The sequence below is a fragment of the Panthera pardus genome, unplaced genomic scaffold (assembly GCF_024362965.1).
Source record: "Panthera pardus isolate Hobbes unplaced genomic scaffold, ASM2436296v1 HiC_scaffold_8, whole genome shotgun sequence".
Classification (NCBI taxonomy): Eukaryota; Metazoa; Chordata; class Mammalia; order Carnivora; family Felidae; genus Panthera; species Panthera pardus.
This window is the reverse complement of record NW_026527013.1, coordinates 146,310,456-146,336,472: the sequence shown is the minus strand read 5'-3', so window position 1 is coordinate 146,336,472 and position 26,017 is coordinate 146,310,456. Positions and strand designations below refer to the sequence as shown.

Here is a 26,017-nt window from a genome sequence, read left to right as displayed (position 1 = left end):
AATATGAAGATAGCTCATCAGTTTTTTTTAGGATACAGTTACTGAACCTGTTGTGTACTCCTGTCATGGATTCTAGCACTAGATGTAGTTTATCGGCGCTGCGTATCAAACAGCTGAAGAGCCATTTTGGTGGTTGGCTCTCAAACTCAGGAGCTCGGCCCACTATTAAAGATATGTGGTTCTTGGGGCGCCTGGGTGGCTCAGTCAGTTGATCGACCAACTTCGGCTCAGGTCACGATCTCACGGTTCGTGAGTTCGAGCCCCGCATCGGGCTCTGTGCCGACAGCTCAGAGCCTGGAGCCTGCTTCTGACTCTGTGTCTCCCTCTCTCTCTGCCCCTCCCCCACTCATGCTCTGTCTCTCTCTGTCTCAGAAATAAATAAACATTAAAAAAAAGAAGATATGTGGTTCTAAATGTTTGAGGGTTTTCAGGCAAAATGCACGAAACTACGAAGTAGTAAAGAAGAGGTCGAGTTGGATTGCTTAGCTCACTATTCTGCTCAGACATTGTGGTCTCAACTTATTTTAATATCTAAATATTTAATATCACTGATTGCTCTGTGATGCGCCTTATTCTTAAAAAACTGTGTAATATTTGGTATATGCAAAAAGTTGTATAATTCTATAAGTTAATGGAATATTACCAATACATTGAAGCTGCCATGTGAAGGGGAGTTTAAACCGTTTACTGCACGGTTCGAATTAAATATACATTCGTCAGTCATGACATATTTCTTGAATGCCACCTCTGTTTCTCCTTCCAAGTGTCTGATATTGGTCTTGGGCCCTTGTTGGTCAGTAGGCCCAATGTTTGGGAAAAAGAGCTGAACGTGGACCAGCGGGGTGGGGTGTGAGGGCACGCCGGAACCTGCCAGTGTCCACGTCTGTCACCACATGTAACCAAGAAGAGAGTCATGATTTCAGAGAGTGACTGCTGCTGTAGTTCCCCCTTCCACATCTCAAATAACTTCCCCTTTTGGCTCCTCTGACCTAGCAGCATTTATGGAAGGGGAGCCTGAGAAACGTAGTTCCACCGTAACCAAGTTGCCATAGTACAACCCACCACACGTTCCCATGCTTACTGTTGTATCGTAAACGAGAGAGACACTCACAATTATTGCTGCCTAGAAAATGTCGGGGACGCCTGTGTGGCTCAGTTGGTTACGTGTCTGGCTTCGGCTCAGATAGTGATCTCACAGTTCGTGGGTTCGAGCCCCGCATCGGGCTCTGTGGTGACAGCTCAGAGCCTGGAGCCTGCTTCGGATTCTTTGTCTCCCTCTCTCTCTGCCTCTCCCCTCCTCGCGCTCTGTCTCTCAATGAATAAACATTAAAAAGTTTTTAGAAAATAATCAGAATAGTTAAGATATCATGATAGCTTAAAAATAAAATTAACTTGATTATATCATGGTTTTCTTTTCCATTAAATCACATCTTTATTTTTAAAGCCATGAAATAAGACAGGAGTAATATAACTCATCTTTTTTCGTTAAAAGAAATTATTCTTCTAACTTGACAAGTAAAGTGGATCTCATGCTAACAAATTTTTAAAAAATTATCCAATACAGTGCCATCTAGTGATAAATAATTTACTTTCCGGTTATTGAAAATAGTCCACTACCACATTTTACTTCTTAATAAAGCAAGAACTTCACTTTCAGTTATGCCTAACTCAGAAGACATTATAGGGGACTATTTCTAAATGAAATTTGTAAATGATTAGAAGGAACTAGAAAAGGAAAAAAAGAATTAGAAAAGATTTTTTTTTATCCTTAGAATTTATTCTACATCTGCATATGTAATGAATCACAGTTTGTTCATTTACTGGCTACTAGTTAGATCCAGGAGGAAAATAATTTTTTAGTTTATGAAAAGAATAGCGTTATTTTAGAAATGTGATGTGACAGAATGAATGTGGATTTCAAAATCAGGCAGGTAAGTGTCTTCTTAGTCTTATTTTTCTTATGATCTGGCAGGCAGTGCACTAATAACTTTAGATGCATTGAATTACTGAATATTCACAAAAACCTGAGGAGGCATTTCACAAATGAAGAAACCAGGGCTCACAGAACAGTTAAATTGTGGGTTCTTATCTCATTGCTTTTTGCTTTTTGGTTATTTGTGTGTTTCTCTAATACAGAGTGACCCTTTGCAGGGAAGGGAAGCATTTAGTCCTGTTTTCTCTCAGCTTCAGGAACATGTTCATAAGTCTCCAGTTCAGTGGTGAACGTTTGATTTTTTTTTTCTTCCATGAATGAAAACACAATAGCCACAATGAAAACAATAGAAAAATTAAGTTGTTCAGATAAAACATCAGTGTTCTATCTCTCTTTTATTCAAGTGGAAAGAATATATATAATTTTAAAACAAGTATTATATAGTCAGAAACCCTAGGTTCTAGTGTCTCCTTGGCCATTTAAAAAAAAATTTTTTTTAATGTTCATTTATTGTTGAGAGACAGAGACAGAGCATGAGTGGGGAAGGAGCAGCGAGAGAGGGAGACACGGAATCCGAAGCAGGCTCCAGGCTCTGAACTGTCAGCACAGAGCCCGACGCGGGGCTTGAACTCACCAACCGCGAGATCATGACCTGAGCCGAAGTCGACGCTTAATCGATGGAGCCACCCAGGTGCCCCACCTTGGCCACTTTTTAATTTAATTTTAATCTTAGTTCTACATGCTTAGAATTTAGAATCCAAGAGTTATACAAGGCTGGTTTATAAAATACCCGCCCAGCTCCCTGCCCTTGGGAGTTCAACTCTAAGACTTGATTCTCTTGTTATTCACCTCCAAATCTCTAAATGTATGTTGCTCTTCCCAGCTTTTAAATTTTCAGTCTTAGGCATTACCTCTGACTTCTCATGGTAGAAGAAGAGGACTTAATATTTCTTTTGCATCTCACCCTATGTGCAGAGCCCTCCTCCCTTCTCACATAGTTAAATTTCGAGTAAGAGTCAGTGTTTACATTATTATCACTATGGTAACATTATTCACAGCTGAGGCATACAATCCATGAAAGTTTCGTCTGGTGTTAATAATTGTCTTTTTTTAGAGAGGAGGCTGTTGTTGGTTTTCTTAGATTTTATGTATTTATCACTGACTCATTTGTAAATTGTTTCCCAGGTGTCTGAATGTAGTTACGATATGTGACCTTGAGCCAGTTGCTTAGCGCTTCCGATAAAATACTTCGTCATTCATAGAATGAAGTGTCCAGATGATGTGAAGACTTACACTGCTTGTACCTCTACAACTTTACGGTTCCATGAAACAGACACCTGGGGATTCTGTGCGGATCAATCACTAGCGGGCAGTGTAGCCCGCCAGCACACAGCCTTCCTGGCTGACCGGCGGTCTTTTCTCAGGTTGGCTGGAGCCTCTCGGCTGCCTCCCGGAGGGCCTGTGGGACTCAGGGTCTGGGTCGAGGTAAGGCCCCATTTGAGTGGGACCAAGACTGCTTATCAGCAGGAGCCCCCTCAAATACGCATTATAAGCTTAGAAATACCCTCATTCCAGTCAGAAGATCAGGGATTCTTTGATTAAGGAGACTTAAGTTTTTTGATGGGTAGAAACACTGGTTAATTTTTATAGTGAATAGTCCAGGAGAAGCAGAGTGGATCCATTAAAGTTACCAACAGTGAAATTAGACTAAATGGCGTATAAGAGATGAGCAAACAGCAGTTCAAATCTTGTTTGAAACAAACAAAAAGTAAAACAGAAGCCCTGGGAGTACAGCTTCTCACAGATTGTTAAAGAAAATAATGCTGGACACATAAGCATGAACGATCTAATGACTCTTAGCTCGGTAGATACTTTGCTTACCTCAGTCATGGACTTGGTAAGGCTGTGGGTAGCGTTGAGATGTTATTTTGGAGGGTGGTGTTATTACCATATATAAATGTGGAGGAAAAACTAGACGAGAGAATGAGTTCACGTTATTTTAAGAGTTTGCCACAGAAGCTGTCATGCTAGACAGCCAGCACTAGGAGGCCACAGAGATTGGGATTCTGATGGAGGAGTTTTAGTCCTGCATCATTCCTGTCAGACTTGAGGAAGAAACCGAGGCTAAAGAGCCCTCTTGAAATGCTGTAAAAACTTAAAATTCAGGATCAGACAAACTCGATGAAAAATTCATTATCTTATTTTTCATAATGCAGTAGTTCATGAGTCTAACACGTGCAACACTGCTTCCTTATGTGCTTGTGACGTGGTTTATAAATCAAGTAGGTATACTCCGCGTATAACCACCACTTCTAAAAACTGCTCTTCTCATTTTTAGTTCTTGAACCTCTGATCCCAGCCCCTGGTTTACCGTATGCCTGGATGAGTTCAGTAGCTTCCTGATTGATCAGACTTCTTGTCTCATTTTCCTCCAGTCCATTCGGTTTATTGACAGCAAGAGTTCTTATCAAAAATGGTTTTGGTCCCATGAGTTCTCCAACGATTAAAACCTTTGGTAGTTTCTGCTCACACAGGATTTCAAATCCAAGCCTGTTCGTTCATTCATTCATTCACTCATTCATTCAGCGAATATGTATGAGTGCCTTTAATACAAGACAGACTGTCAGGGGTTGTGCCCTCGTGGGCTTTAGGGTTGCCTGTTCATTTTCTGTGTTCCCCACAGAGTTTCTCTTCCGGCTAAACAAAGATACCTTTTGCCACCTGAATTTTTACCTTTGTGCCTTTAAACATGAATCAACTTCTGTCATTTCAGAATTCTCTTCTTTCGGGACTGCTTCTTGCAAATTCAAAACCTCATCTCTCTCCATGGCTCTGATCTCCTAGCCCTTGTGGTACTTAGTTCATTCTATGTTAGTTGCATTTATTGTTAGGCTTTTTTGTGTGTCTTAGAATTAAAAGATTTATGTCTAGGAGGTTGCTGAAGAACAAGGTGGTCTTTTATTTTATATCTCCTGTTAATGTGAGCATAATATTCTGAAGAAGGGAACTACTAACTTAATGGCTATGGCACATCCTCCTACTGGTTGCTTTCCCCGCAACCTTTCACCGCTCTGTTCTTTGCTTTTTCTTTTTTTTAACGTTTACTTATTGTTGAGAGATGGAGAGAGACAGAGCATGAGCACGGGAGGGGCAGAGAGGGAGACACAGAATCGGAAGCAGGCTCCAGGCTCTGAGCTGTCAGCACAGAGCCTGTTGCAGGGTTTGAACTCACAAACCACAAGATCATGACCTGAGCTGAAGTCGGACGCTTAACCGACCGAGCCACCCAGGCGCCCCGGCTCTGTTCTCTTCTAATGGAACTTCAGTTTTGTTCGAAAATCTTTGCATGTCCACGTGCTTTGGGGAAGGTGGGCTTGGGCCCCAGCCTCTGGCCATCGAGAAGCTTCCATTCTTGCCAGCTGATTAGTTGGTGTAAGCCCAGAACCCGGTTCTGGCCCACAAGAGCTTTGGGAAAATTTTTCCCCTCTGGGAAGATCTTGCCCACCGTAGGCTGTGCTCCAGCCATGTTGCAGGCACAGAGTGAGCACCAGTTGTCACACGAGGACGGAGGAGTAGGAAGACAGCTGGAGCTTGTGCCCTGGCTGGCACGATTGAGACTTCCTTGGGATTTCTTGTTGTGTGCAGATAATACGGCTTGGTTGGTTTGGGATTTTCTCTCCCTTTCAGACGAAGGCGTCTGGCTGACTCCTCATCTTGCAGGTCTCCGTTCACATCTCTCTAACCTCTCACAACGCCCTGTAGCCTGTCACGGGCTTGCCGTACTGCGTGGTAAGATGACTTGTGTGTCCGAGTGCTTGACTGCAAACTCCATGAGGGCGGGAGCTTTCTCTGGGGCACTGCGGTGTCCTTAGGAACTAGCCTAATGCTTGGTGACCGGTAAGTTTCTAATGTCTGTATTTATTCATGCTATTCTGAAAGTAGACAAGGGGACAGGGGCAGATCGTTAGTTAACAGCAGTAACGTAGGACTGGAGACTGAATTTATAACCCCTGGAATATCTCTCCGGTCCCAATCTCATCACCCTCTGAAAAGTGAACACACTCCTCGAGGGAGATTCATCTCTTACTATCTGTTCAGTCATCCTTTAAATTTTAAGGCTTGTCCCTTAATCCAGGTCTCAGTAAAATTTGCCCAGAAAGCTGTAAGTGTGCAAGTGTATAAAAACATTCCCTTCCTGACAGTGACCCACACTAGGTGCTCAATAAACTGTTACATGTTTAACACATTGAAAGAGTACATCTAACCAAGAGGTCTCAGCTGGGGCAGGGATTGGAGGCTTTGGTGGGAGGATGGGGAGAAAGTGTGTAAGAATGACCTGGGGGAATTTCCTACATAAGACGGTTCCCACTCCCAGATTCTGACCTGCTCCTGTTGCTGTCATATTCCATAGGGGTTTGGTTTTTGTGTCCCAAAGGGTGAGACCCTCTTCTGTAGCCTTTCCTGTTAAAGTTCGCAGTGGAAACATTTTGTCTTGACCTCTCATCCCAGAGCTGCTGTGTCATTGTTTACGTCCGTCCCTGCTGACTGTTCTCTTGCGTGCTTGCTTACCTACATCCATTCGATAGGATTCTTTCAAGGAGGTTTCTTTCTTTTTTTCATTAATACCTTGCCTTTTTTTAGAGAGGGTTTGAGGCATCTCTATGGCAAAAATATGTAAAATGAAATAGCATATAAACAGAAAATCAGAACTACGAAGAAGATTATAAATATGTTGACTTACTTTCATTTAGATTTGGTTCTGGGTTTTTTTTGTTATTGTTGTTGCCTGGTGCAAAATGGCAAATATCGTCAGTTATGTTTATGATTCTCAACATGTTTGTTTACGTCACAGGCCCTTCCGATGAAATCCGTGGACCCTTTTCTGAGGAGACTGAATGCGCACACACAAATGCAATTTTGCTGTAATAATGGGCTTATCCTTTTGTTATCGGAGGAGATGAAACATACTCATAGAAAGGAAGAAAACGTTGTTAGGATTAGGTTCTTAAAAAACTATTTCTATAATAAAATATTTCAAGCATATAGAAAAATTGACTAGCTGTCACCTTCCAGTTTGTAGTATTTGCTTTAGTTTTTTTTTCCTAAGTAATAAAACATCCTAGACAAGGTAGAAGTCTTCTGTTCAGCATTTTTGATCCCATTCTGTAGTAGAATGTAGTAGAATGTAGATCCCATTCTGTAGTAGTCTGTAGTAGAAGCCACTACCCTGAATTTAGTGTTCAACATTTCAACACGTTTTACACTTTTACTAGTGTTGTATATATCTGTGGCATATATATAACACTATTTTATAGGATTTCAAACTCTTAAGTATTATATTGTCACTGTCTGCACCTTTTTTCATCTAACATTTCTTTTACCGTGACAAAAATGCTCTAACGTGAGCTCTTCTGTCTTGACGGATTTCTAAGTGCACAGTGCCTTACTGTTAGCTGGAAGCACCATGTTGTGCAGTGGGGCCCTGGAACTTCTTTATCTTGTATGACTGAAACTGTGTACTCAGTGAACAGCAATTCCCCTTTTCTCCCTCCCCCCGCCCCCTGGCAACCACCCGTCTACTTTCTGCTTCTGTGAGTTTGACTACTTTTATGCAAGTGGTATCATGCAGCATTTGTCCTTCTGTGACTGGCTTGTTTCACTTAGCAGAACGGCCTCAAGGTTTGTCCATGTCACATATGACGGGACTCCTTTCTTTTTATGGCCGAATAATACTCCGTTGTACGGATATGCCGCCTTTTCTTTATCCATTCGTCCGCTGATGGACGTTTAGTTTGTTCCCACCTCTTCGATATTGTGGATATTCCACCTCTCGGATAGAGCTGCAGCGGACATGGGGGTGCGGATATCTCTACTAGATTCTCCTTTTATTTTTTTTTGAGTAACTATCCAGAGGTGGAGATTGCCAGATGGTAGTTCTGTTCATAATGTTTTGAGGAGCCGACATACTGTTTTCCACAGAAGCTGTACCATGTTACGTTTCCACCGGCAGTGCGCAAGGATTCCATTTTCTCCACATACTTGCCCGCACTTGTTCTGTTCTGTTTTTGTTATTGTTGTTAACAGCGATTCTGACAGGTGTGAGGTAGTACCTCATTGTGGTTTTGATTTACATTTCCCTCATGATTAAGGACGTTGAGCATCTGTTTATATACCTGTCTTCTTTGGGGAAGAATGTCTTCAAGTCCTTTGCCTGTTTTTTAATCGAGTGTTACTGGATATTTTGCTGTTGGGGTGTGGAAGTTCTTTATGTATTTTGGATAATAACCCCTTATCAGATACATATATGCAGTATTTTCTCCCATTCTGTGGGTTGCTTTTCATGCTGTTGATTTTTTTTTTTTTTTTTTTTTTTTTTTTGCTTTGTGGAAGCTAATGTGGTTTTTTTTTTGTTGTTGTTGTTTTTTTTGTTTTTTTTGAACATTTACCCATGTTTGATTATGTGACTGTCTTGGATTCTTTTACATACATGCAGTATTTCATAATAAGATGATATCACCATATGCTTACCATTCTCCCATTAATTCATGTTTGAGTTGTTTCCAATATCTTGCTGTTACAAGCAGTGCTAACACACATTCCTTATATGCCTCCTGATGCACACGTGCCAGTGTCTCTACTGTGCATATTCAGGAGGGGAATTTCTTGGTTATGGGCATGGGCAGCTTCATTTTATTTTTGCCAGATTGCTTTATTCTTTGCCAGTTGCTTTCCAAAGTGGTTGAATCAGTTCAATTTTTCTTTCATTATTGTGTCCTACTTTGCTAGTCTGGTGTGAAATGGTATCTTACTGTAGTGTTACATTGCACTGTGCTGAGTTTGGATGTCTTCTATTTATTTTCCTTAAAAAAATTTTTTTTAATGTTTTGTTTATATTTGTGAGAGAGACCAAGCACGAGTAGGGGAGGGGCAGAGACACAGAGACAGAATCTGAAGCAGGCTCCAGGCTCTGAGCTGTCAGCACAGAGCCCGACGCGAGGCTTGAAGTCACAGGCTCCCGAGATCAAGACCTGAGCCGAAGTCAGATGCTTCACCGGCTGAGCCACCCAGGCACCCCACCTTATATTTATTTTCCATTTAGATTTTCTTTTCTGTTAATTGGCTGTTCACAATTTTTTTCCATTTTTTAAAAAATTATTTATGTATTGGGGCGCCTGGGTGGCTCCGTCGGTTAAGCGTCCAACTTCGGCTCAGGTCACAATCTCGCGGTCTGTGAGTTCGAGCCCCGCGTCGGGCTCTGTGCTGACAGCTCAGAGCCTGGAGCCTGTTTCAGATTCTGTGTCTCCCTCTCTCTCTGACCCTCCCCTGTTCATGCTCTGTCTCTCTCTGTCTCAAAAATTAATAAACGTTAAAAAAAATTAAAAAAAAATTATTTATGTATTTTGAGAGAGAGGTTTGCGAGGGACAGAGCGAGGGAGAGAGAGAATCCTAAGCAGGGCTCAATCTCACGACCGTGAGACCACGACCTGAGATGAAATCAAGAGCCGGACACCCAACTGAGCCACCTAGGTGCCTTGTTCCATTTTTAAAAAAATTTAGTTGTTTGTGTTTGCTTTGTGTTTTTAAGAGTCCTTTATGTTTTCTGCAGATGAACACTTTGTTGGTTATCATTACGTTCTCCCAGTCCATGGCTTGGATTTGCATTTTGTTTAAACAATCTTTTGTTGTTTAGAATTAAAAAAAAATTTAACGTAGTAATAGTTACCAACATTTTGTATCTTATTTTTAAAATCTTGCATTACCCCACGGGTGTTTTTTTTCTAAAAGTTTTCAAAGTTTTATTTTCATGTTTATCGGTGGTATGCAACATGGATCTAGTTTTATTTCCTTACAGATGACCTGTGTCCAAGCATCACTGTTCAATAACCCATTCTTGCCCCACTGATTTGCAGTATCACTGCTATTATATGTCAGATTTCCAAACATATGGGAGGTTTTTTTCTGGGTTCTCTGTTGCCTTTTCATTTGTACCATTTTACTTACCTTAGTTTTATGTAAGTCTTAACATTTTGAAGGGCGAGTTCCCTGCCTGTTTTCTTATTATTATTTGTCAAAGCTGTTCTTCTTGGCTCTTTTTTCTTATGGATTTTAGGATCAACTTAACATGGTCCATGAAAGCCCTGTGGGAAGTTTTATTAGAGTTTTATTGAATTCAGTTTAGGAATATTTATTAGATCTTCACCCATAAATATTTCTCTGTTTACTCAACTCTGTAATTTTCTCCATAAAGCTCTTAAAGTTTTTTTGTTAGATTATTAGAAAGCTTATAGCAGTAGTTACCATTTTATTTTATTAAAAAATTTTTTAATGTTTATTTTTGAGAGGGAGAGGCAGAGATAGAGTGCAAATGAAAAAGTGCAGAGAAAGAGAGGGAGACACAGAATCCAAAGCAGGCTCCAAGCTCTGAACTGTCAGCACAGAGCCTGATGTGGGGCTCAAACTCACGACCTGTGAGATCTCACGACCTGTGAGATCATGACCTGAGCCAAAGTTGGATGCTCAGCTGACTGAGCTACCCAGGTGCCCTGGTAGTTACCATTTTAAATGATAGTTTTTCCTATTTAAATTACAAAGTGGTCTTTTTTGGCTTGTAGGAATTATATTAACTTTTGTATATTGATTCTTCTCTCCAGAAACATTGATAAACTTTTTTAAAATTAGTTTTAATAGCTTTCCTTCATAATTATCTATGTAAATAATTAACACTTGGGAGATAAGGACAGTTTTGTCAACTCACATAAATTTTTATCTTATTTATATTTTTTCCATTTTTAAAAATGTTTATTTATTTATTTTGAGAGAAGGAGAGAGAGAATCCCAAGTAGGTCCATGCTCAGTGTAGAGCCCCACGCGGGGCTCAATCTCACGACCATGAGAACATGAGCTGAGCCAAAATCAGGAGTCATTCGCTTAACCAGCTGAGCCACCGAGGCGCCCTGCCTCCCCCATTTTAGTAGTCTCTGTGCCTAACGTGGGGCTTGAACTCATGATCCTGAGATCAAGAGTCACATGCTCTACTGGCTGAGCCAGCCACATGCCTCTCTATTTTTTTTTATTACATTGACTAGGACCTCTACATTATTGAATAGAAATAATGATTGTCATCATCTGTCTCATTTCCTGGCTTTTAAAGAAAAGACTTCTATTATTTAATCATTAGGTATGATTTTCCTGTAGCATTTTGATGAAGTTAATCATGTTCTTTCCTATTTTTGATATGCTAGGATACATATATAGTCTTTTTTTAAGTTTATTTACTTATTATTTTGAGAGAATGACAGAGTGTGAACAGGGGAGGGGCAGAGATGGGGGAGAAAGAGAATCCCAAGCAGGCTCCACACTGCTAGCATAGAGCCTGACGTGGGCCTGAACCCATGAACTGTGAGATCATGACCTGAGCTGAAATCAAGAGTCAGGTGCCCAACCAACCAAGCCATCCAGGTGCCTATACACACACACACACACACACACACACACACACACAGAGTTTAAAATTTTTTTAATGTTTCTTTTTGATAGAGAGCAGGGGAGGGGCAAGGGAGACAGAGAATCTGAAGCAGGCTCTGCGCTGTCAGCTCAAAGCCCGACATTGGGCTTGAACCCACCCACCATGAGATCATGACCTGCGGTGAAGTCAGACGCTCAACCGACTGAGCCACCCAGGCGCCCATATATAGTTTTAAATCATGAAGGTAAAGAATTAACAAAACCATTTCTCGTTTTGTAAGTACATATCTGACCTCGGATGAACTTTCTACTTAGTTCCTCTGAATCCTGATAAAAATGGAAAGTCAACTATGTTACTAGGCAACGTTGCTTATGATAAAAGTGACCTTTACTTGGTAAATGTATTTGGACTGGGAGGAACTATACATGAACTCTTAAGTTCTTGGTTAGAAGCAGGAGTTTTGAGCTTCCCTGGGAGCACTGTTCAGACATGGGTATGTCCTTTGTGGGGTCCCTAGAAGCTGCGATTGGGACCATCATGTGAGATACTGGTTTCTCTTTGTGACGTAAGACTTCTAAGCCTGCGTGACTCTACACCCACCCTGGGATTCTCATTTCCTTGCGCTGAGCTGTCATCTGAATCCAGAGTTCTGGGCTGGCCACGTGGGAAGACTCCTCCCATGAAGAGAAATAACGCGAAACTGCCCTGCTGGCATGCTGTGTTTTCTTCTTAGGCTTTCTGAGTAGATGGCTGCTCTGTGTGGCCTGTGCTGATTGGGTGGCTCAGAATGTGCAGTTAGGAGTGCCACGTGGGCACTGCAAAGCGCATCCGAACGAAATACAGAAAGTGTTTACTGGGGCCGATCTACGTTTATTAGCTCTCGCTTACAACCTTCCATTTTTAATTTTCACCGATTAGAAAGCTCATATTCGCGTTGCCTATAAATTCATACTGTAAATTTGAACTTATAAAAATAAATACATATAAGATAGCATCTTTATTTTCTTACGTGTTCGACTCCATCTGTGTTTGCCAACCCCAGAATGGTTCCGCTACTGAAAAATGTTTGATAACTAATGTTTCAGAAATGTGCAGTCCAGTGGGTAGATGCTTGCTTTTCAAATACGGCTCTTAAAATTAAAATTAAATGTAACTAAAATTTTAGTTTCTTGGTTGCCCTAGCCTCATTTCAAGGGTGCAGTAACCACCTGTGCCAAGTGGGCTACCATACTGGACAGTATAGATGTAGAACATTTTCAGACATCACAGAAAGCTCTGTTGGACATACTTTTTAGGTTTTACTTTTTATCATCTGAATAGATATCCAGATTATCAGAGAGCTTTATATTTTTATATTTTATATTTATATTTTTATATTTTATATTTATATATTATCAGAGAGCTTTATATTTATATACAGAGAGCTGTGTATGTTACATACTATAAGAAACTGCTGGATGAACCAATCAGGATGTCTATCAGGGCCAGTATTGAAGACCCCACTGTATTATTTATGTGATAATATGCTAGAGAAATATTTCTCAGATTTTGCGTACTAAGACAAATTCTGTCCCTCTGGACCACATCCCATCATGGCCAGTGTGAATTTTGCAATTCATTCGTTTTTCTGTTTTGCTTTATCAACCAGACAGTATGGGGCCAAATTTACGGCTTAATTTAAATAACTTTCAGGCCTATATAATTGCATGGTATTTTTTTCTTGTCTGAATTTTTATATTTATAAATTATGATTTTATTATAATGTCTGCATTTTTATAGACTGTTTCAAATGTGTTGTGAAAGGAGGTAGAATATAAATACAGTAATAAATTAGGAGCCACCTATCACTGAACATCAGTTTTGAGAAGGAGTGAAGGAGCTGAAAACCATTCTGGGCTGATGACGATTATCATATCCAGACATGTAATCTGGACTGCTTTCCAAATGAAGTGACTTAGAATGTATCCTTGTCATAAAACCAGTTTAATTCGTTCTTCTAAGACATTTTTAATTTTCAGAGTAATGTTTGAAGATCTCTCTTACTACAGTAATTTGTAAAAATGTCAGACTTTCTAGTATTGCTAGGGAAATTTGAACCAAGAGCATATTTGGATGTTCACAAACTGGTGTGAACCGGGTTTAAACCAAGAAGGTGGAGTGCTGTTTTGTCTCTTTATGGAATCTTTTGTGTCGTTTGGATAACAGAGAATTTATTTTGGGGCATTTATTCTGGGCATTTACACCTTCTCACTGTAAAAACATCCCTGTGTTTTTCTTGTTTTTCCATCTTAGTCTGGAACTTACAAGCAGGTCAACATTATGTACGTCTTTTACATTTTACATTTTGCAGCTTTTCTTGTTTCTGAAAACACTTACTGCACCATACACATTTTAGGCCAAAAGGTAGGGTAACTTTTAAAAAAATAAAACCAACCTGAACTAAAAGAAGTTGAGGGTTAAGTACTCCCAAGTGTCAGTCAGTGTTGAGCAAATTTGGGCAATCTGTTTGATTTTAACGTTTTCTACTTGCTCAAGTGAGAAAAAGAAACACAGAATTATATAATTTTCATGTACTGACAACCGGAAGCATTACAAACATCTGCAGAAACCAAACATTTCCTGGAACTAAACTCGAGCAGAAATTTATCACGTGAATCTTGTTTAAAGAACCTGGTGAAAAATATCTTCAACCACAGTTACGTAAAAGGTCCAGGAGTGCAGTTCCCGTGGATCAGGTTCCAGAAAGCAGAGCTGAGGAGGCCACGCAGCCGTGGCTCAGGAGGTGCGTGCGCTGGCGCTGGGCTGGGGGTGCAGAGGGGCTCTGAGAGCACAGAATCTAGCACCTCTGTTCTTTTGAAACTCTGTTGAAGGAAGGAGCTTAGAAAATCATGATTGCCAGGAGGACCGTTAGAGATTTCTCTATAATATTAAGTGTTGTCAGTGTGGCTTTGTAGAGGTACTGATTTCATTTTTTTTTAACTTTTTAAATCTTTATTATTTATTTTTGATAGAGAGCAAGCAGGGTGGGGGCAGAATGAGAGGGAGACACAGAATCTGAAGCAGGCTTTTCAGGCTCTGAGCTGTCAGTGCAGAGCCTGACGTGGGGCTCGAACTCACAAACTGTGAGATCATGACCTGAGCTGAAGTCTGACACTCAACCAGCTGAGCCACCCAGGAGCCCTGGTGCTGATTTTATTTTGTCTGTCTTAAGCCCTCTAACAAATACCTACACTGGAGATATTTTATTTTGTAGATTAATGTGAAGCTTTTAAGCGTTGAAGGAAGCACACAGCATTTTTCATGGCATTTTAAGATCTGGGTCTGTATTTCTTCTGCCCACTCAGAAGTCTGGTTCACATCAGAATGAAGGACAGAAGTGGAGTCGTCTTTTCCCCAAGGAGCTTGCACTCATTAACATGTTTCCAGGACAGAAAGTAATTTAAGACTTCACAACTTATGTGACATGGAAGAAACAAATTTTGCCTGAAATACTTTGAGGGTCAAGTACAAGTAACTATCTGTCTTTATCATGAAAACCTTCAGTATGGTCATTATAGAATGTGCAGTTTCTTTTAAGAATGCTTGTATCCCTTGGGCCTTCCAGAGTGAGTTAACTGAAAAAATTTTAAGACATTATAGCCTGTCCTGTAGGTTTGAGATTGATCTTTATGTGTTTGCCAGATAAAACAGTCTTAAATGGGTGTTAATTATTACCTGCTCAAATTTAACTAGTAATTTCTGCTTCTTAAGACTGAGTCACACCTGGGTAGGTAAGAGGATGTGGTACTGCGATTTAGGAAGGCATCTTGAGGGGTTTTGAAGTCTGCTGCTGTATACCTCCCATACAAGGCTATCATAGGGATTACTTGTGATAATGTGGATAAAATGCTTGGCATACAGTAGGTACTTAATAAATATTCTTCATTCTCTCATATTATTGATAATGGCCGCATATATGCAGTTTTTCTAAACTGTATACTAGATTGTTATCATGGTATACTATATAGTGTCTATATAATATACTGTTCATATAGATGTATACATCTATGTGTATATAATATGCATATAATATACTGTCCATATAGATATATACACCTATCTACGCCTGTCTATGTACTATACGCATTTACTACACACATTTAGATGTATGTACCTATACATAGGCGTGTTAGGATCTATTCTGATTTTAGCAGTGTTGTTTTACATTGACACTTAAGAAAAGCAGCAATAACATACATTGAAAGTGTATAGTTTCTCATTAAATTTTCGGTTTTGATCATTCAGGAAATAATGCAAATGGTTTTGAATTCCTTGGTAATATGAGACAAGGTTGAACAGGGTATAAAAGTAGACTAATAGTATCAGAATCCACCTTGCCCCAGTTTTGTCTGTGAAATTGAGTTCACGTAGAAGTACTGCATCGATAAAATATTCTTTATGTAGCGTCCACTAAGAACTACACTAGGCTTAGACTTGGAGTCTGGGGATTAGAGATGGAAATGTGTGCAGGCAGTGGGAGGAAGGCAGGCAGACTCATGAAAAGAACCTCGAAATCATTTGGCTGCAGGCTGAGAAATGGCTCTGAAAGTGTTCCAGCAATTCGTCGGTACACCAGAGGAGTTTAAGGAAGAACCTTGTGAAAGAAAGCAGCCACAGCTAGACTCTTAGTCACCGTTCTTCCGATCATCCAGTTTAGGCCTCCGCATAGCTACAAGGTCTTACAGATAATGCAGCAAATAACGTAATAGCGGGAGCTCCAGAGTAACTCTTTCAAGACAACGCTCGCAGGCAAAACGTTAACAGGTAAACTTAAGCCTCCCAAAAGGAGGATGCAGTTGGATAGCTGCAGTACAAGTTGAAGGAATTTGGTATTGGTAATTGAGATCCAGATGTCTTCTTTTAAAATGTTCCACTTAACTGTTAAAGTTAGTAACATTCATAATATGGGAAAACTAAAATTTCAATGAAAAATATGATAAGTGATGAAATGATACTAATACGGTGCAAGTTACTCTGCAGAATTTTGATTGTGACTGCATGGTCTGTGTTCTCCAAGAGCTTTCTGTTAATAACAGTAAGGTCTCGAGATTTAGGTAGATTGCCTACCCATAATCTTAATTTTTCAACCATTTATTTATTCAGTAAATATATATTGGTGACAAAGCATTTTCTTGCCACTGGAGGGATATAGTATTGGACCCAACAAAAGTTTCTTCCTTCAAGAAGCTTAAAGTCTACAAGGGAAAGTGAAAAAAAGAGGAGAGGGAGGTGCCCAGTGGGAGTGATACGAATGAATAAATGAATGAATGGGTATAAACAAATAAAAGTAAATCAAGGTAAGTGGATAGAAAGTTGTAGTGGTGGTGATGAGGTGTGTTACATGAAATAGAGTGGCCAGAGAAGGCCTCCCTGACAGGTTGATACTTGGATTAAGGGTCTGTAGTAGGTGATGGACAGTATCATGCAAACGTCTGTGAAGAAGCACATTCTGGTGAGAGGGAACAGCAGTCTACTGCAAAAACCCTGGCACGAGTGTGTTCACATCCTTGAGGAGTAGCAGAGAAGGCTGTAGGATAAGACAGGGGTGAGTGAGGGAGAGACTGGTAGCGATGAAGCAAGAGGTTTTCTGGGGCCAGTTAAGGACCTTGTAGACCACTATGGTGACTTTTACTGTGAATGGGAAGGGAAGCATTTGGTGGGTTTTGAGCAGAAAATGTTACCTGAATTTTTAAAATCAGTAGGACTCTGGCCTTTTGTTTTGAAAACTGCAACGAGGCAAGGGAAGAATCCGCTGGGAGGCTATTGCTGTAATCCAGATGGAGGTGAAGGAGGCTCAGAGAGCACTTGTGGTGGTGGACGTAGGGAGAAATAGTTAGAATTCAGATATATTTTTAGGATTGAGCCAACAGGATTTGCTGATGGATTGGGTATGTGGTGTGAGGGAAAGGGAAGAGTCTGGGATGACTTGGAAGATGGAATTATCATTTACTGAGATGGGGAATCCTGTAGGAGCATTATTCTCAGTGGGGTGGATCGTCTGGGATTTGGCATGGGGTGATGGTCCATTAAGCTGAGAATTGACTAGTAGATGTAATAAAAATGGTCTCTACTGCCTTTTTTGTTTTTTTTTTTTTTCTGACCTGAGTAGCCTTAAATGAATTCAGTTAACCTCTCTCTGGAGATAACAATACTTCCTGCCTCATAGAGTGGCTGTGATGAACAGTTTAAATGGATAATTCATTTTTATTTTATTTTTAAAAATTTTTTAATGTTTATTTTTGAAGGACAGCGAGCATGAGTGGGGGGAAGAGCAGAGAGAGAGGGAGACACAGAATCTGAAACAGGCTCCAGACTCTGAGCTGTCAGCACAGAGTCCGGTGTGGGGCTCGAACTCACAAACTGTGAGATCATGACCTGAGCTGAAGTTGGACGCTTAACCGACTGAGCCACCCAGGCATCCCTGGATAATTCATTTTTAAATGCCTGTCTCAGTGCCTGGCTAGTTCAAGATGGTTGGATAGTTAGAGGGTTGGATAGATACCCAGACCTCACATAGTTCAAGATGGAAGTCATTGGTGGCTTTAACAAGAGCAGTTTTAGGTCAGCAGTGGGGACAAAGGCCTGATTAGAATGGGTTCAAGTGAGGATGGGAGGAAAGAATTGGAGACCGCAGATATAGTCAGCTCTTTTGAGTATTCCTATAAAATTGGATTGGAGAAATGGGAGTTTATTCATTGGAATGTGGGGTCAAGAGAGAGGTCTTTTTCTGTCTCCCTTTCCTTCGGGTTGGAAGAAAGTACAGACTGTTTATATGTTGAAGGGAGTCATCCCTTGTAGAGGGGACCATTGATGATACAGTTGGATTTAGGATTGTGAGGTGTTTTGGCCATAGATAACAAGTTGACTCAGCTAACCAGAATGTCCTTTGTCTCCTTACTTTCTCCTTCTCAGTCTTTTATTCGTTCGTTCACCAGATACTTAGTGAAGGTTCACAAGGTGGCAAGGACCGCGCCAGGTGCTGGGTAAAGACTGAAGATGAAGGGGTGAATCAAACAGGAGTGAAAAGTACGAGTCCTTTTTGGGAGAGAATACCATGGGGTAACTTAGGTTGGGGGCATTAGGAGACTCTGCGACGTGAAGCGTGGCCACAACCGAGAAAAGCATTCTGAGCCAAAAGAACAGAGCAGGTAGAGGCCCTGGGGCAGGGAAGGCCTGCTGCCTTTGAGGATTTGAGAGGTTGGAAAGGACCAGGTCTCCCTGTTAAGGTTTTGGATTATATCCAAGGAGCAGTGGGAGCCATTGAAAAGTTTTAAGTCGGGAAGTGACACGATGAGGTTTGCATTGGGCAAGAAAACCCCCTGTGGGGCTGTGTGTCAAGGTGAATGGACTGGAGGGGGTAAGAGTGCAAGAAGGGATACCAGTTTAGGCCAAAAGATAGTATCTGTGAAAATCTTTAGACCTAAATACTAAACAGTTTTGGTGTGAAACGTACAGAATTGAGAATATCCTCTGGCAGAATTTTCTTTGAGCAGAATTAGCAGCTGTGAAGAGAGCATTTCTTGTTAAAAATAATATCAACACAGAAGAGTCAGACAATGTCAGTGATTTCAGATTATTTAACATAAAATGAAACTTTGAAAAAGACTTTGGCAACGGTGAACGATTGAAAAAGAATACCATGTCAGCCTTTTTTCTTAGCAACAGTACCAGTGACACGGTATGAGAGATAGACTCTATTAAGTAAACAGATTGAAGTACATGCATATGTACCAAGAATAATTAATCTGCCTGTGGTATTTTCAGCGTTCATGTAATGTAAATAAGCCTTTAATTTTTTTGCTTTAATGTAGTGGATGTAAATTATTTTTATTTTTTCAGAATATAAACCAATATAATAAAGACCATTTATTAGTTAATAAATAAATATTTCCAAAGTTCCTCTTTTCACTCTCAGAAGTGTCTTAATTTTGCACCATGATTATAGAATGAGGATCTACTGGTTGAAGGGTCGGGCCGGTAAAAGGGTGACCAGGTGATAGTCCAGGATGCATGCATTATTAAACTGAGTTAGGCTTCTCCCCAGAGAGAGTTCTTAAAACAGAGGGTGGTTAGAATGCAAAGTATTGCTCTCTCTGCTCACCCAGAATTCCAGGGCCATGAATTAACGTGTTCTGAGCCCTCACTTAAAGAGAAAAGAAAGAAAAGAAGCAAGTTATTTTCTATCTAGACAAGACACTCGCGAGAATTCTCTCTTGGTTGTAACTCCATTTTTTATTTTCCTCACACAGGCATTTTATTAATGCCTTTGAAGGTTAGAAGATATTTTACCTTCTGGAGTTTCTCTGACTCACGGATGATCTCAGCTCAAACCTGCCAGTTCAGGGGAGATGATCGATAACACCCTCAGATGATCGACATCTGAGTAAGTAGATACTGCTGTGTATTGTGTTTAACTGCTTTAAAAAAAATAAAATTTTGTAACTTTAAAGGCTTAAAGTATTATGCATTTTAATGGGGTTTTTAAAATTTTGTTGTTGAATAATGATGGCAATTATTGTAATTCCTATATGTGAATATTTATAAATAATGGGTTTCCAGAAGTTAATCCCCTAATGATAAAAAAAAGTTAGTGAAAACATTTTCCGTGCATAATACTTTACCTTTTAAGAAACATATTGAAGACCTAAATGCATATATTAAAAATTTAAAAGCATTCTCCTTAGTGCTTTATTTTACTTTCATATTAAGAAATGCAAAATTATTAGTAAGACTGTTAACTGTTAATGAATTTTAAAAATGCAGTTATATCCTTACAGAAATTGTCTTTTAACATGGAATGTATTTTGGTTAACTTGAAATAAATACTGGTTTGTTTTGTGGAAGTAGAATTTTAATAGCTCTTTCTATTTGAAAATAATAATGTTTTTTCCTGCTAATGTAGACAAGAATCTCTCTGTATTTAACTTTCGTTTTTAATTGAGGAGACTAAGAAAGAAGAGCATGCATGCTTTCTAATCAAAACCTCTGAATGAAATTTAAAGAGTTGGGCCAGTAATCTTGATATAAATTATTTCTCAGAATGAAAGCTGTTATTCCTCTTGTTATATCATTTGAAACTGTTTTAACAAAACTAGGAAACCATGAGGTTGTACCATGGTCTTGTTTTGGAATGTGAAGTTCAAAACAATTAATAAATATACAAGATGTTCCCCTCTTCAATGGGGTTATTTAAATTAGGTCTATATCTGTGCTGTCCCATATGGTAGCCACTGGCCACACGTAGCTACTGACATTTAAAATGTGGCTAGCCCCAGTGGAGATGTGTTATGCATAAAATACACACCACATTGCAAAGACTTAGTCTGAAAAAAAAGCTGTGAAATATTTTATTAATAATTTTGTATGAACCACATGTTGGAATAATAGTTGTTTAGATCTGTTGGGTTAAGTAAGCCACTTAATGTTTTCTTTTACTTTTCTATGTGACTGATTGCTAGAAAATTCTAAATTACTTGTGGATTACGTTATATTTCCAAAGGGCAGAGTTAGCCTGTCATCGTATATGGTTAACAATTCTTAGTTATCCATTATGCGGTATTCTTTAGGCTTGAACCTTCTGGTGTGTGCATGGATAAATGAATATAAATCTGTATTCTTTTTAGAATAGGATTCTTTGATTTATCAGATATTTATTAGTGCTTACACGTGCCAGACAGTAGTCCGGGCACTGGTGATACAGTCAGGAACAAAATAAAACTTCCTGCCTTCATGGAGTTAACTTTCTCATAGAGACTAAAAACAGACTAAGGTAAGTAAGAAAAAAATACATAATCTGTTAGAGAGCCATAAGTGCTTTCAAGGAAAGCCTCACTGCACGGGTGATGTTCGAGCAAAGAGTTGAGGAAGGTGAGCGAAAGACCCTCCGGATATTTGGGGCAGAGCGTTCCAGGCAGAAGGAATAGCAACACAAAGACGTCGTGGCAGGAGCTCTCCTGTTTGTTGGCATGGGGGAAGGAGGCGTGGTGATGGCTTGGAGAGAGTGAGGAGGAGATGAAAGGGAGTGCGTGGGCACGTCAGGCGAGCACTTGCAAGGATTTTGGCTTCGAGTAAGGTGGAAAGCAGTCGGTGGGTTTCGAGATGAGAAGTGGCAGGATCTTTCTGTGGAAGCTGTTTTGACAAAATGCTCGGGGGTGAGGGTGGGAGCGTTCGCAAGAGTGGAAGCAGAGAGCCCCGGTTCAGGGCTACCGCAGTGACCCAGGCGAGAGATGGTGGTGCCTGAGCCCATAAACGAGGAAAGTGACGAGAAGTGGTGGAATTAACTAATTACCCATTACTGTGGACTTGGATGTGGAAAGAGAGAGAAAGAGATATGTCAAGCTGTTCCACCTTAACAGCTGAGGAATGGAGTGGAGTTGCCTTTGGTTGAGATTGGGAGGAACAGATTGACGGGGAGGGGGTGCTTAGTTTGCGACACATTAACTCTGGGAAGCCTCTGTAGACATCTAAGTGGAGAGGTCAGGTAAGCAGAGCCTGGAGTTCAATGAGAGGTCGGGGCTGAAGAGGCAAATCGGAAATCATAAGCAATTATCATTACTTAAAGCCCAAAGGAGAGTTGAAGCCACCGAGGCGGTGAGCACAGATGGAAAAGAGGAGAGGAAACAGACCGTAATTCCGTAGCATCATCCACACTCAAAGATGCCCATCGGACGATGTTACTGAATTAGTTTTCTCAGGTGTGGCAATGATGCTGGAGTTACATAGGAGGTGTTCTTATTTCTGGAAGATGCATACTTAGGTATTTAGGAGTGAAATGTCCTACGTCTGTTTTCCCCTTTCGGATGGTCTGGCAGAAAGGAATTACAGAAAAAGGTGGAGGAAGCATGGTGAAATGTCAGCAGTAGGCCTTTAGTAGGTATTCAGACATGACTCCCCGAGTACTTTCAACTTTTCTGTAAGTTCAAAAGTTTCTTTACAAGTGCCTCCGAAGAGGGACAGATGTGAGGATGGCGGGCTGCCGTTTTTCATAAGCCCTTGATGAGTATTTGACTCTATAAACTACATACATGTTTAAGTTTGATAAGAATAAAAAGCAGTAAAATAAGTCAAATCTAATAAGGGGAAACATTATAATTTTGAGAAATGTTATGTAATAATCAAGTCAGTTCTTTGGAAATTAGTACTTTTTAAATATGGCCGTTGAGTCTTAGGACTGGAATTTACCTTGGAGACCTCTCAGCCTGCCTCCTCTACCCTAGAAATTAATAAAGTGAGTTTCAGGGGAATTAAGGGACTTGCACAAGGTCACATGCCTGTGTAGCAGCAGAGCCAGGACTAGAAGCCAGATCTTTGTACTGCTGTTCCATTAGTTAAAAAAAAAAAAAAAGGAAACAGAGAGGTCTAGGACCCAAACAAAGGACCACGGCAACAGTCAGCTCGGGAGTCTGAACAAGAAGCATGAGGAAGAGATGGGAAGGTAAACATTGGGATATTCAAGTCACCAAGGGGAGAAAGTGTCTCGGGAAGCAAGAATAACCAGCATTGTCAAATGCTCCTGATGGGTTAGGTAAGACTCGAGCTGAAAATCGATCCTTGACTTTAGCAACGAGGAGGTTGTTAGTGACCTTGACAAGAGGAGGAGGTTTTAGTGAAGTCAGAGGGAAACAGATTTGAGGGAGAGCCTGGAGGAAATGTCTGGAAGAGGGTGAGTGTAGACCCTTTTCTGAGGAACTGTGGAGGCAAAAGGGAGTCAGGATTTTGGTTTTGTAGATGAAATAAATTACCTCATTTCTCCCAATGTGTGCATTAGGAGAGATTTCAAGGTACTCTTCGGAAATGCTCCACCAGATTTGTGGCATTTAAGACCACCACCTTGTGTATGTGTGTATGGGTAGGGTTACTGTTTCCCTCCCAGAAGGATTTCATAGAACAGTGTTTGGTAGAGAGAGAGAGAGAGTGAGAGAGAGAGAGCCTGTAGAGGTTGGCATTGTGTTAAAGGTTGCTTTTATAATTGTTACAAATTTGACTTCATTTCTTCTTGCTCAGGGTCTGTATTCTCATAGCTATAATTAAAATTTTTAAGGAAATAAATGCTGAGCCTATTCTCAACTGAAAGTGTTGAGAAGGCTATTGCTTGGTTGGGGGGGGGGGGGGTAATCTGTTTTCCTTGCCTTTAAAGAAGGTACCAAAATGTTGGAAGAGATGGCTGCAAAGACATGCCCAAGGTCACAAGACAAAATGTCGCCAGAATAACTGGATCTTAGATCTGATCCACCTGCCACGTGGAATACTTAATCCCTGTGTATTTCATTTCCAACAGGTATAAAATGAGGATGAGATTTGCTCCACCTCCTGCATGAGGTTTTCGTGTGTCAGCTACAAAGCATTCTATACACACGAGTCACAGTGCTAAAGGCAAGTTAGGCTTGAGGGTTTTCTGAATAACTGGGGAGAAAATGTGTTAACAAAATGTGGATTGAGACGACTTATAACAATAATAGTGGAGCCTGCAAGAGTTTGCTTTTTGCCCCTGTCAGGCATTGTTAATAACACCACAAAATCCGTCGTCTTTGGGCCCATCAGAGTTTTGTGGTTAAGAGTCATGGCTGAGATCCAAGCAGTCAATCAATTAATCCCCTAGGAACTCAAAATTACTGAACAACTGACTGTTCTAGTACTTTTAATACAACGTTAGTTTGCTGGCACTGTGTGGCAGGGCTCTTAAATGGAAAACGACGCAGGCTATGATGATAAATTTTATGTCAGACTCGGAAAGCAGTTCTGCATTTGATACTCCAAGTGGAATTATAGTCATACTATATTTTTAAGAGGTTTACGTTCTGGGAGGTTGAGAGACTAAAAATGGATAGATAGCCAAGGTCACTCCCATTAATGATGATGTAAAGAGATCGGGTGGTTCTTTCTTAATAAAACAAGTATAAAATTGGACAAGATTGACAAAAGCAGTAATTTCTGGCACTGGAGAGAGACTGGAAAGGCAGACAATGATCACACTGGAACGTCGGGTAAGACGAGTGGGAGTTCTGTGGCCTTTCTTGCCGGGGCCCCTCCCCCGCCTCTTATCTCACTTGGTGAGAACTGCAGTTTTACCAGCGGGTACTTCTTACCAGAAGTGATAGATGCAGTTTGGTGGGGTTGGCGGTAAAAACCCACAGCTTTGCTGGTTAAAAGTGGCACACTCAGTTCATAATGGACAGGGAGAACCCACAGCTTTGCTACCTCGGTTTTGCAGTCTTGGGTTGGAGCCACCGGCCAGAAATTTAACGGGGAGATCCCTGAAAGGAGAGAGCCATTGAAGGGCTGACATCAGCTCTCCGCGCAGTCTTGGCTGAGGGCTAAACTTTGCATGCCTTAGGGGATAGAGACTCAAGACAGCCCAGCAAAAAAGTGAAAGTCAGGGAGTTCCTTGAGAGCTGGAGACAACTTCGAATGCTTTTTCAACCTACATATAGCTTCCTCAGTGGAGGGGGGATGCCTTACAGGTACAATGTATTTGGGCACAGCCTCTCCCCAAATCACCGTGGCCTGTGGCTGACCAGGACACTATGAAGACACAGAGGTAGCCTGGAGGGAACCAGGCCACAGAACAGAAATACGAATTTCAAAAGTAAGTAGGGGTGCCTGGCTGGCTCAGTCGGTGGAGCGTGCGACTCTTGATCTCAGGGTTGTGAGTTCGAGCCCCACGTTGGGCGTAGAGATTACTTCAAAACAAAGCAAAACAAAAAACTAAGACAACAGGGGCCACATTCATGGAAGAGGCAGATTCTACCGTAGAAGTGCAAGCAAATTGCTAAGAGGAGCGCCACCCCTTGGAAAACTGAGGTCTGTCAGCTGGTAAGTGGATGACTAAAACGTGGTGTATTCATATAGTGGAATACTATTAGGCAGTAAAAAGGAATGGTGTACTGACACAGGCTATAATGTGGGTGAACCTTAAAAACATCATACTAAGTGAAAGAAGATAGCTCCATTTAAATGAAATGTCAGGAATAGAGAAATCCATTCATAATAGCATCAAAAAGACCAAAATACATATAAATGAATTCAATGAGAGAAGTTTAATCAAAGGTAGTAAGTATACCCAAATAGGGAGGAATATATTGCCATGGTTATAGGTTGGAAGGCTTAATATAGTTAATGTGGCAGTTTCCCCCAAATTAATCTATAGGTTCAACAATGTTGTCAAAATCTCAGAAAGGATTTTTAGAGAAGTATCTATAGAGAAAACAGAGTCTAAAATTCGTATGGAAATGCAGAGAATCTAGAATAATCAAAGTGACTTTAAAAAAGAAGTAGGTTGGGGGATGTGTAGTACCTGGTTTCACAACCTACCATAAAGCTACAGTAGCCAAGACTGTGGTATATGCATAGGGATAGACATATAGATCAGTGGAACAGAATGTCTAGAAATAGTTGTATTTCCTGTGTGGTCCACTACGTTTCAACAGAGGTACTGATGTAATTCAGTACTGTAATTCAGTACTTCTCAGGAAACAGTACTGCCACAATTGGATACCCATGTAAACTAAAATGTGCTTGATTTTTACTTTACAACACACACAAAAATAAACTTGAAATGGATCATAGGAAATATAAAGAAG

The 26,017-nt window shown here is 40.5% G+C and overlaps 1 long non-coding RNA gene across 1 annotated transcript in view; it reads left to right on the top strand.

Annotated features, from left to right (window-relative positions):
• Positions 1 to 19,822, top strand: part of LOC109269007 (uncharacterized) — a 50,500-nt gene extending 30,678 nt beyond the window's left edge. The window contains exon 4 of the long non-coding RNA XR_002080889.2: positions 19,688 to 19,822. This is a non-coding gene — a long non-coding RNA (uncharacterized LOC109269007). The remainder of the gene's footprint in view (positions 1 to 19,687) is intronic.
• Positions 19,823 to 26,017: the final 6,195 nt, after the last annotated feature.